The sequence below is a fragment of the Aotus nancymaae genome, unplaced genomic scaffold, assembly GCF_030222135.1.
Source record: "Aotus nancymaae isolate 86718 unplaced genomic scaffold, 86718_ANA_hifiasm-v0.15.2.pri h1tg000004l, whole genome shotgun sequence".
Classification (NCBI taxonomy): domain Eukaryota; kingdom Metazoa; phylum Chordata; class Mammalia; order Primates; family Aotidae; genus Aotus; species Aotus nancymaae.
This window is the reverse complement of record NW_026988415.1, coordinates 16,650,523-16,663,581: the sequence shown is the minus strand read 5'-3', so window position 1 is coordinate 16,663,581 and position 13,059 is coordinate 16,650,523. Positions and strand designations below refer to the sequence as shown.

The 13,059-nt window shown below is 42.0% G+C and overlaps 1 protein-coding gene across 2 annotated transcripts in view; it reads right to left on the bottom strand.

Annotated features, from left to right (window-relative positions):
- Nucleotides 1–13,059, bottom strand: part of HS6ST2 (heparan sulfate 6-O-sulfotransferase 2) — a 321,641-nt gene that overhangs the window by 44,254 nt on the left and 264,328 nt on the right. The gene's annotated exons all lie outside the window — the stretch shown is intronic.

The following is a 13,059-nucleotide window of genomic DNA, read 5'->3' as shown; positions in this document are numbered from 1 at the left end:
ATTCCTTTACTTCATCTTCAGATTTCCATGGAAACCAATTCAAAGCCTTTCTCTCCACCTGATGATGTGTGGAATTATTTATCCTGATTTCATCAGGAAGATTTTTTTTGTTAGTAAGTTCTACGTCAGCATAACCTTTTATAAAAAGTGAAGGTAAGAAAGAAAAATATGTATCTTAGCTTTTAATGTGGCAAAGAATATTGTCTCAGAAAATGTCAAACAGCTTTTCAGATATTTATGAACCTTTTAAGTACCTCCAAAATAGGTGTCTGCAAGTAGCTGTATTTGTATGTGGGGTGGGCTGGGAGTCACAAAATATATTCTGCCATGCACCCATCAGCTTCAGATGACTTCATGGATGTGATTGCGACAAGAGATAATCATGGGTTCCTGGTGATTGCAAAAGTAATAAAGATGTGTGTGGGCAAGGGAAATGTCTGATCAGGAAAAGTTGGAGAGACAGCAACTGTCCAAGCACTTAAAAGTCAGCATCTAGGCTGGGCACAGTGGCTCACGCCTATAATCCCAGAACTTTGTGAGGCCGAGACAGGCAGATCACAAGGTCAGGAGTTTTGAGACCAGCCTGGCCAACATAGTGAAACCCTGTCTCTAGTAAAAATGCAAAAAATTAGCCAGGCATGGTGATGGGCACCTGTAATCCCAGCTACTTGGGAGGCTGAGGCAGGAGAGTTGCTTGAATCCAGGAGGCAGAGGTTGCAAGTGAGCTGAGATTGTGTCATTGCACTCCAGCCTGGGCAACAGTGAAAGGCTTTGTCTCAAAAAAAAAAAAAAAAGTCAGTGTCTAAGGGGTACAAATAGCAGCTTTTGGAAGTGGGAGATACCCATGTGAGCTCTGGCTCTGTTGCTAGTGTGGTGGCTCTGGAGAGAATGGACACACATTCTATCTCAGAGGAGGGGCAGAAGCCCACTGGAATGAAGTGCTGGGATTCCTGCACAGTGCAGTTACCATTACCCTGTACCACTCACAGATTCACCAGAATGTGGCCACATTCTGAGTGGGGACTGAAGAACTCCCTTGGTGCTTGCTACCTCTATCCATCCATGATGACTTCCTGGCGACGGATTCCCTTAGCGACCTGAGACCAGGCAACATCCTGGGTATCCTCCTCACAAATTCAAAATTGTCTCTTCTAGAAGTTTGGCATAGCCTGATGCAAAGAACACAATATGCTAATATGCTCTGTGTCTCAAAAGTAGGTGTCAACTTCCTCACTCTTGCGCCCTGGTCACTGGCCACTGAGCCTTCCTCCTCCTAGCCCCTCACTCAAGCAGTAGGCAGTGGGAAACTTGGCTGGAAGCATTCAAAAACAAGGGACATTTTTGACGTGTCTCATGCACACCACAGGGCTCAGAGTAGGCGATCATTTAAGTCATCGCTAAGTCACTAAGTGCTGAGTCACTAAGCTCATTCATCCCCCTCCCTTTTTTTGATAAAAAGCATCCATCCCCACTGCTAAATTTCCATGTCTGTGCCTTGGGCACTAGGGTCCTCTATAATCTACATTATAATTGACCCTGTTTAAGTTCTCAATGCAGGACACAGTAGCACGCCAGGGAAAGCTATCACCTGGCAGTGGCAGCCTTATTATTGTCAACTGCTACTCTAGCGGGAAGGTGGTCCTAGAGCAGTAATCCTTTAAAAGATAGGAATAAGGACCCCTCTGACCTACTGCCAAATCCCCCAAGTGCAGATCTTGGGGAAACAAAAACAAAAACAGTCTCAGCAATAAATCACGCAGTGAAGGCATGACACCAAGATTGGGGGTAAATTAATCAACTCACTGGAAATGTTTGTTCTATGCAAATAACAGATCCATTAACAGTGAAGAAATGTATCCGAAAGGGGGATCAAGAAGAACTTGTGGCTGGCTTGGCTCCTAGGAGCTTAATTTTGTAGATGTACTAATGACTGTGGTATAGAAAAGTTTGCCTAACATTAACAAAAAATGTCTTCATTCCTCCCCCAAAATCCAGGTCAGGTAGATAAGCCTGGGCAAGATGCTATAATTCTGAAACCTTGAGACAGAAGGAGATCTAAAGCAGTGATACCAAGGACGCTGCATTTTCCAGATGGGTCCCATGAGAAAGAGAAAATACTGCAGCTACAGACTATCTGGGAGTCTCAAAGATCTTTGGGGCAAAGACCTAAAGATTAAGATTCTGCCAAGAACTCTGGCTGAAACATCCAGCAATACCAAGGATTTACAGGAATAAACCCAAGCTGTTTCAAAGACATATAGATATAATTTGAGATATATGAAATTGGTGTGTGTGTCGGGGGGTGCTCCTTGAAATTGGTGTGTGTGTCGGGGGGTGCTCCTTGAATTAGAGTTCCTAACTTACATATTTGAAACAGATCTACCCCAGTAGTTATTCTTTTGATTTGTCCATCTCTAGACTACTTGTCAGCCCTCCTCACTTTCATCTCATCTTTGAATTGTAATCTCAAAGGCTATGTTTTGTAATTCCCAAGGGTGTGGATCCAGGCTTCCTCCACCTCACCTGACTAGCTATCCTTTTCTGTGGATACGCTGCTTTCCTCTCTCTAGTGCCTCACAACCAAGCCTCATTTAAGGCCTATGAAAACAATTCCAGGTGAGTTTCTGTTGGGAAAAGTTAATGAGTGCCAGCTCTCCTTCGATCTGTCTGGTTGGCTGTCCATCTCCATCTATGAAGGAAACCCTTTCCCACAAGCTCCATAAATGTCTCCAACACTACAAAAGTGAAAAAACAATCTTGCAGTAATTATGCACATTGTATTCAGGTGGGAAAACTGCAACTAACCCAACTCTTCAGCATTTTCAAAGTGTTTCTGATTGAATGATTTGATGCTGAAATGGTATCCAGTGTACTTAAACCAAAATGGCAATCAGACCCACTCCAATCTGAATTTTGCCATTTGGTCAAAGGTACTTGTGGGAGAAGAACCCCGTGGTTTAAAACACACCTGACTGACTTTCTTGATGGGCGGCATACAGAAACTTCTGCATCTCCTTTGTAAGCTCTTTTTGGAATTAATTCATCTCAGATCCATGAAAAATAGTTGTGCTGCTGCAACTACAATAATACTGAAATTTTAAAAATTAATTTTCAGGTCCCAGGAAATTGAAATTGTATTTCCAAAAACAGGTTGGGCTATGATACTTACTGTCTATATATCTTTTACTAGGCACTTAGTACGTGGTGCTCTTAGTCTTGCTTATATTTTATTTATCTGTCTCTCCAACTCACTTTTAACTGGGCACTCAAAAAATATTTGTTGAGCAAATAAATAAAAAGAATGCATTTGGGATCAATGGAAATAAGCGTCATGATTCAGTATTAATGTCTTGTACCAGTTCGAGAGAAGAAAGTGGTGATACATGTCACATATCTTCCATCCCTGAAGAGGAATGGTCTGGGAGAATTGGACTCCACTTATTGAAGGTTGGTCATCATGTGCATCACAAAAAAAGGTAAGCTTAGAAAGGATTCTCAAGCAAGCTTGCTTGGATGGTTGAAGAGTGCCTCTGAAATAATAAAACGTCTAGGGGCCGGGCGCGGTGGCTCACACCTGTAATCCCAGCACTTTGGGAGGCCGAAGCGGGTGGATCACGAGGTCAAGAGATCGAGACCATCCTGGTCAATATGGTGAAACCCCGTCTCTACTAAAAATACAAAAAATTAGTTGGGCATGGTGGCGCATGCCTGTAATCCCAGCTACTCAGGAGGCTGGGGCAGGAGAATTGCCTGAACCCAGGAGGCGGAGGTTGCAGTGAGCCAAGATCGCGCCATTGCGCTCCAGCCTGGGTAACAAGAGTGAAACTCCGTCTCAAAAAAAAAAAAAAAAAAAAAACACATCTGTTGCATTTGTATGGTTCTTAATGTTTTCCAGTGCGTTTTCTTGTGAGTGATAACTGAGATGAAGCCCACTTTATTGTTGAGGGTTTGTCTCAAGTCTCTCTGAGGGAAATGCTGGCTATTCTTTACTCTCTAGAGATGCCTCTAGCCTCCTGAACACTCCCGGGCTGAGAAAATGCACTTTAAACAGATAGACTCTCCCAGGGATAGAAGCTCATCTAGTCAGCCTCCCACACAGGTGCTTGAGGCCCCTCTCCAACAGACAGACCACGTCATCATCTTTTGAAAGGTTTTTCAATCATGATTGTTTCCCCATGAAAACCTGCTCTTCTGTTTTCTAAGAGGCTCGCATTTCTGAAGTATGTTTGCCCTTGTTCTGTTGTTGAGCAAGACAGCTCTTCAAATATTGATTTCCCTTAATTAAAGCTGATAATACTTCTGCATTTCATTTTTTCCATCTTGTTAGGTTATGTCCTGAGTAGTTTTCTTTCTTTCTTTGTTCCAAACTTTTTCATTTCTTTTGCCCGAGGTGTCTAAATTAGAGTCCTTGATCCTTTATAAAGTATCTTATGTCCATTATCTATATTTCTGTTAATCATCTGGCAAAGAAAGTTCAGTTCAGTGAGATGTACTTTTATTAAATGTCCTCTTCTACTTTCCCTTTGCCTAGCTATAGATAATAACTGAGGATTTCAGAAGGAAGGGAAATGCTCATTTATATTGCTATGAAGCCCAGTGTAACTATGATCTCTCAGAAGCAACCTCCTAAGTTCAAAGCATTTATTCAGGAACACCACGTTCTAATCCTGGCTGCCAGCAAGGCATTTAACTTGTTGCTGTCTTAGTCTTCTTAACTACAAAGCAGAGGGAATTAAACTGATCGGGTAAACCATTCACAATGAAGCTCACAGTTACTCTGGAATTGCAAAAGCTCTTGGAAACGGCAGCCAGGGCACTCACATTATCTTGCCCTCTCCCCTTCCATTAACTTTTCACTCTAGCAGCTGACCACAGGTCATCAGGGACGGCAGCAATGGGCTCATTGATTTTTGTGGCTATTTTGCTCTCTTCACCTCTTGGTACATGTTGTTTCTGCCCAGAGAGTAACGGTCACATCTCTAAATGCCTCGTTGTGATCCAGAAATGACATGAGTCAGTTTCTAAATTATTATTTTCTCATTTAAGCTGACTAATCCCATGTGTCTTTACCAACAGTGTGGACCTAAGTTACAGACTATCAGAGGCCAATGGAACTGTATCTAACAGTTGTAAGTGGTATTATACAACTGTTGCATTCACATCTAACTCTGGGCTTCTCCATCACATCAGGGATTGAGGAGCAGAAACCATAGTTCTGGAATTGAATGGTTTAGGGTAATTGAGATCTGAAATACAATGAGAGGCTGGGCTGGAATGCCAGTTATAGGGGTGGAAAGAAAGAAACTATGCCTCACATAGCAAAAGAAAATATGACAGAACTTGGGGACTGACTATGTTTGGGGAATGAGAATAAACCCTAAATGAAAAGGTTTGCAAGCTGGATGACTGAGAACAAATTTACTCTGCCAGTGAAAGAGATAGAGTAGTTGGGAGGGAGATCTGGACTAGAGGAGAAGATGACGGATTTGGTTTGGGGTTTATCGAGTTGGAGTATTGATGGACAGTGTCCAGTAGACAATTAGAGAGATGGAACTTGAGCTCAAGAAGAAAGACGGTCAGATGTACAGTCATTGCTCCAAAGTGGTACTCAAAGCCATGAGATAAGCAGTGAGGCCTGATGGGACATTGATCCACTATGATTAAGGAGTGTTTCAAGAAGCATCCTATGCTAGAATCTGTTTACCTCCACCCCAGTCTAGGAGGATTTACAAGTGTGTTACAAAGACTTGTATGCCAGGGGTCCAAGTAAAAGAGTCTAAGCCAGGTAACTTAGTTATGTAGAGATCAATGGTAAAGTTAATGAGAGAAAGTGAAGGCCTCGTTCCTGGTGTGGCCAGTGGCTTTCTTCATCCCATGCCCATAGCCTGCTTCTCCCCATTCTCCCAGCCCAGCCAGATTGCTTACAGATGACAAGGCAAGCTGGGTGCTAAGAGACGGGTGGCAACCATTGTCAACCCATTTCTGTGACAGAAACACCTCACAGAGCAAGCACATCCTATGCCGTTTTCACCTTGGCATAAGAAGGATGCCCCGGCAGATGAGCGAAATTGAGCTTTCTACCTTGGCTTCAGTTGCAGTTCAGATATTTTCTCTTCACCATGGACTAACTGAATAGTAGGATTTGTACCTACAATAGTACTAAAATCTACTCCTATTTTTCTACGTGATTCTCTTTCCTCTTGATTCTCAGTCTCTGCACCTGTCTCACTAACTGGCAACCTCAGCTACCCTCTCTTAGCATCCTGGGTGGTACACAATGCCCAAGCTAAGTAACATCACCACAGTTGGGGGCAGAGTGCAACCTGTCTGGGAGTAAATCAAGGGCTTTGTCCTTGAAGAATCAAAGTATCCCAAGCTTCCTGAGTGGAGTTTAGTGTGTTAGGCCAGTTTTGAGGGACCTGTGGCCATCATCTTTCCCATACCGAGGTAAGCTTTAGTTGTTAGCCCTGGTTCTGCAACCTTTTACCAACTGAATCCTTTAATGTCTCTGGGTCTCAGTTTCCTATTCTGCTAGTCCTACTTCTTAAGGCCATTACCTAGTTTTGAAAATTATACAATGTTAACTAATTTATCCGCTCAGAAAATATTGAATGGGTGTTTATGCCCTTTAATGTGTGTTTACTATGTAGCCTTGGGGATACAATTACGAGTGTGACAAGTTTCCTGCTGGCAGGTGGCCCCAAGGCTAGTGTAGAAGGCAAGCATGTGAACAGCTACATAACAATACATTTTACCAAGTAGAATATGGAGAGCAAAGGTAAATGTGAGTTTCCATTATGAAAAGTAGGATTTTTGGTTTTTGTTAAAGAAGTGTAAATCAGAAAAAAAAAACTGGGTTATGAGAATTTTCAAAAAATAGAATGAAATTATGCTTATCCTTAGTTTGAAACGTTCCCTCTCAACAGTGGCTCATAGACTTAATCATACATCAGAAAACCTAGCGAATGTTCTAAATGCAGATGGCAGGGCCCCACCCCCAGTGTTTCTGATTCAGGAGGTCTAGGATGGGACCTGAGAATTTACAATTCTATCAGGTTCCCAGATGATGGTAATGTTTCCTGTATATGGCCCACACTTTGAGAACTGCCTCACAAGAAGCATGAGACAACCACAGTTAGTAAGAATTGAAAGAACAATATCCATTGTCCCTGCATTCCAGACAACAAAATTCGAATCTGCTGGATAAACTGCTTCAGTGTAGGGCTTCTGAGGAGGACAGATGAGAATGCAAAGGGCTGCTGACATCCATCTCTGCAGAAGCTCCTCTTTTCTGGGTAAGTGGTGATTACTGCAAACACCACAGAGTGGAGCTCCATAGCAGGTGAGATAAAGATTGGATCTGACAGCATTAATTGAGCCCGAAGTTTTATTTACTGAAAATGATCCCGCATAATTAAAAATTCACAACTGGAGCCTCGTTGGTGAACATTATGTATTAGGGAGTCCCCAGAGGAGGACGGAAAAGTCTCAGTGAACTTTTTAGGAAAAGCCAAAGAAGCCAACTGCAATGGCAAGAATTAGCACACAGAGAACAAAGAGCAGTCAGTCAGCCCACTCATTTGGAGGTGAGATTCTGATTTTATACTACAGAATGATACAAACTAAGTGTCTGTGGGAAGGCTCATTTCCTTCTCCCTGGTGAATTATCACCTTGTTTCACTTTCTACTTAATATGTTCTTATGGAATTTTCAAGAATGTCCACTCTGCCTGCACATTGCATATTAGCTTCTTTAAGGACAAGGGCAAATTGTATTCACATCTGTTCACAATATCTCTGATTACACTTGCCACATACAAGGTTTTCAGCACCTGCTGACTGAAAATCATACCTGGTAAATTTTGCTTCTAACATGTTTATTGAATTGAATTGACTGACCAACACATACTAGGTTAGAGGTTTACTAAAGGAGTCATGTGGCTTTGGCTTTTTGTTCAAATTATATGTTAAATCACATTTCATGACTAAAAAGTGATAGCCTATTGCAGGAGTATTTCTTAGCTCTAGTGGCAACAGACAGGAAACTCAAGTAGAGTAAACCAGTGAGATTTAGCAACTTTGGAGAATGGTGTTGCCAACCTAACTGGAAGCAGCCCTGGTGTTGTGGAAAAAGCTTGGCACTGACATCAGGAAGTGCTGAGATCATATTATGTCTTTATATCTAGAACTTGGACAAGTTGGGTCATTGAGGCCGGGTTGGTCCTACTTAACCAAGACTTCTGATTTTGACACTGGGGTATGGGGTACTTATTCTCTAGCTTCAGTCCATATTGTGCCCAAAGCCAAGAGCATTCAAATATTTCTTTGTTGCTGAGCTTGGTATCTTAATTACTTTCTAGGGGGCCAAATGTATTTAGTACCTAAAAGTGCATCTGGGCTACATGTGGTGGCTCATGTTTGTAATCCCAGCACTTTGGGAGGCTGAGGCAGGAGGATTGTTTGTGCTCAGGAGTCCAAGACCAGCTTGGGCAACATAGCAAGACCCTGTCTCTACAAAAATAAAAACAAAATTAGCCGGGTATGGTGGCACACGCCTGTCATCCCAGCTACTTGAGAAGCTGAGTTGGGAAAATGGCTGCAGCCTGGGAAGTCAAGGCTGCAGTGAGCTGTGATTGCATCACTGCACTCCAGGCTGGGCAACAGAGCGAGACCTTGACTCAAAAACAAACAAAAACTACATCTGGTTCCTTATCAATAGAAGGGTCGTGCCAATAAGGTATTGAAAATGCTTTCTGGGCTAGTAAGCAAAGAAAAGTTCCCCCAAACTATGCATTCAGGTGTCTGTTGAAAACACTGACCCTTTAAACCAAAGGATTTTGTGTTTTCCTTTTCACATATATTTACAGGGACAGATAAAACTTGAAACTATTTCAATTTTCAAACTACTCAGGTACCACACATTCAGGCATCATACCTTTGTTTGAATGCATGCTATTTCTAAGTAGAATCTCCTTTGCAAAATTATCTATTCTGTGATCTGTATAGACCACTTTTAATTTTCCTTTCCAAATGAAACTCAATTGTCAGCTTCCTTGTGTTGTGTTACAGTTTGGAAAATTGAGCATTATTTTAGTGCGCATGCTCACAGAAGACTAAAATTCTGACAATTTATGAAAACAAAGCACATATTTTTTATATCACCCACTAATCACTGTTGAACGCTAAGCCTTGTATAATTTAAACCAGATCCACTTCTGTTTATGCACATGAGTTTTTAATCACAGTCTTGTTAAACCCAAGACGCTTAACTGAGCCAAACAGTGAGGCTCCTTATTGACCCCTCCCCAGACAAGGGAAAGACTCAGAAATATAGAGTTAGAGGAATCATTAGAGAGAGAAAAGTAAGGTCTAGAGAGAAGGGAAGTATCCAAGGATGCAGTACTGACTTGATAGAACTTAGCTAGCATATAACAGACAGGGCCATAGCCCCCACAGAAGAATACCGAACAAGGCCAGAAGGTGTGAGATCAAAGATCAAAGATGATGTAACATGAATGAATTGTGTAAATTCATTCATGATGTAACATGAATGAATTGTGACTCCATTTGCCAAAATCAGCCATACAAGAAGGGTGGGCAGCCTTCTTTTTTGTTGGGGAGAGTATGTGGAAGAAGATGACATGTTCAGTTTTGAGCTATGTTGAGATTTTGTGGTACCCCTAGGTGAGATGTTTAGTTGGCAATTGGATATATGGATGCAGAACTTAGCTGGATATAGAGATCTCAGCTGAAGAATGGTCTCTAGAAATTTGGGAGTCTGTGGTAGTTCAAACCTTTAGAAGAGATTACATGGGGTGAGTGTGTAATAAGAAGAGAAGAGCCTTGGAAGAAGATTAAGGAGGAAAGGCCAGAGAAGGAAAAGTGGGCTTAAAGGAGAACAACACCAGAAGGCTTGGGATCAAAGGAGAAACTAGATCTGGGGGCATGAGTATTCCCATCATAAGAGACTCATTTGTTGATGGCCGGGTGTGGTGGCTCACACCTGTAATCCTACCACTTTGGGAGGCCAAGTTGGGTAGATCACCTGAGGTCAGGAGTTCGAGACCAGCCTGGCCAACATGGTAAAACCCCATCTCGATGAAAAATACAAAAACATTAGCCGGGCATGGTGGCAGTCACCTGTAATCCCAGCTACTCAGGAGGCTGAGGCAGGAGAATTGCTTGAACCTGGGAGGCAGAGGTTGCTGTGAGCCGAGATAGCACCATTGTACTCCAGCCTGGGCAACAAGAGCAAAACTCCGTTTCACAAAAAAAAAAAAAAAAAAAAAAAAAGGCTTGTGTCTTGGGTTTCCAGCCATCACATGTTGCTTTTCTCTAGTGCACTTATCTGATTAGCTGTGGTATTTCATCTGTCATCCTGTCCTTCATCCCACCAAGGAGTCTTTGTAATTACATGCAACCTGTTCTCATCAATTCCTAGCAAAGATGACCTGAAGTATGCTGAAGGAAGCACTGTGAACCAAACAAATATAGAATTACTTGCTTCGGATGTATTTTAGTCTATCTGGCCTTATTTATTGCAACAAAGGTTAATAATAATTAAAAAAAAGAAACTGTTTTAGTACCTCAACTAGATGCCATAACTGTTTTAAAGGTTATGTAAATATGATTATAACTTCCCAAAGAAACAACAAATCCACTTTTGATTATTGTCCCTGGTTTGTTTCCTTTATTATGTGGAAAATCAGAAATGGTTCTTATTGCTCTCAACTTGGCTTCAAAACTTAGCTCTGATATAATCAGAATTTAAGGGCTGGACATGGTGGCTCATGCCTATAATCCCAGCAATTTGGGAGGCCAAGGCAGGAAGATCACTTGAAGCCAGGAGTTCGAGACCAACCTGGGCAATATGGCGAGACCCTTGTCTCTACAACAAATTTAAAAATAAGAGAAGTAATTTAAGTCAGTCTTATGCCAAGATCCACTTGATGAACACTTCCAAAAGACTGCTCTTCCTGAGAGTCATGATACCATTTCTGTCACCTCTTTGTAATACAGGTTGTGTGCTTTCAAACAATGGTCCTCTGGTTCTCCCCAGCCACGAAGCAATCAACTTCTTATTTAATAAGTTATTAAAACCTATACAAACCCGGTATTCACCCATTTCTCTATACTAAGCACTTTAATCACAGTGCAAGATGTCAGTGTCTGAAGACACATCTTGGCTTAGAGCAGATGGAGAAGGGGAGAGGTAGAAAACTCCAGTGATAAAAACACAAAAGGTAGAAATCATGCTTATTATTTAAAATATCTAATGTCTAAATGACGAAGAGCAAACTCCTTGCAGAGAATGTTCTCATTACTGGAGGAGCAGATGCTACTATAGGAAGAGGCTGCCCTATCCCTGACTTCCCTTAACTTTGATGAGAAAATCGTAGTCTTCACTCTGTTACTGACACTGTCAAGGAAGAGATGCCATAAATATTAAACCATATTAAACCATTTTCAGACTCCCTCTCAATGGAGGATGTATGTGTCCAGTCACTTCAGAAATACACATTTTAGAGAATGATTCTATGTGAGGTGGGCAAATAATGTAAGCTGTGAAAGTCTAGAACCTTCACTGGGGCTCAAGAATGTCAGTCAATCATCATGCCTTAGGGAAGGAGACCAGACCTTCAGATCTGAAAGGAGAGGGCCCTGAAAGTAGCAAAGACGTTTCCAGCAGCAGAAAGTGGCGTTGGCACATAAGGAAACAAGATGGTATTTATCTCATGGAATCCCAGAATTGGAAAGAGGGGCATCCAGCTAGCTGCCTCAAAGGGATATAAACAATCCTTTGTGGTTGGGGGCAAAAGGAATGGCTTTAAAAAGCTGTTCAGTGGTTCTCCTGGGATTCTTAGAATTATGGATTTTAAGACCTCATCCACTCTATACCAACAACGTTTACCTTTTTTATTTTCAGAGCAGTTTATTAGTTACCTTTGATATTCTCAGCTTTGTCTATGGCTTGTGAGAGGCCAGTTCAGTATTAATGTTTTAGAAACCCAGGAGAAAATAAAACCCCATGAGGCGAGTATGACCCTCTTACTCTCAAAGAGTTCTGCTGTTTCTTTTTTAAAATTTCCCAGGCCCGGCATTGGGGTTCACACCTGTAATCTCAGTACTTTGGGTGGCTGATGCAGGATGATCTCTTGAGCTCAGGAGTTTGAGACCAGTCTGGACAACAAAGTGAGACCTTGTCTCTACAAAAAAGTTTAAACGATCCAGGCATGGTGGCACTTGCTTGAAGGTCCAGGTACTCCAGAGGCTCAGATGGGAGGATCACTTGAGCCAGGTAAGTCAAGGATGCAGTGAGCTATGACCACACCACTGCACTCCAGCCTGGGTGACAGAGTGAGACCCTGTCTCAATCAATCAGTCAAGGTAAACAATTAAAAATTTCCCTTAAGGACTCTTTCTCTACTCATCCTTTGTATGCCTAGGTGGGTGTTTTATTTCAATTAAGGGGTCATGTCCCTTACAGCCTGCTTGCCAGGATGTCAAAACTCAGTGACATTCTGTCAAAGCACATTACCCAACTGCCCATGGTTCTAGAGAAAATTGTCCATGTCCTGTGGATGACCACAGACTGCAAGAGAACCAACTACTTGCAGTCATGAGGCCTGACCTATCTAGCTTTAGTTTCTGGGCATAGTACAGAGTCTTTGTTTCCTGCTCAGACTGTCTCTTCTTTAATAGGCTGTCCCCTTCAAGAAATCAGCAGATAGAACAGAGGCAATTTTTAATTCTGTCAAGTGATGGTCACAAACTGAAAGTCAAGGAAGACACCAAGTAAAACAATCCTAGCATCCATAATTGCTACAGGTCAGCACTCCTAGCGCTGGAAGGTTCTGGTTTAAGTGTAAATTTCCTTCTTGACAGCTTTATACAACCAGCTCCAGAGATAAGAAAAAAAATAGATGCATGCTGCTCTTTGCCTCCCCATCCCCACTTGCTGTGATATTAGGGATATACAGAAATTATAATTCATGACTAATATAGGAAAAAAGCATCAACTCCGGTGTAAAAATAGGGGCTGTAACTAACAGAAATCTGG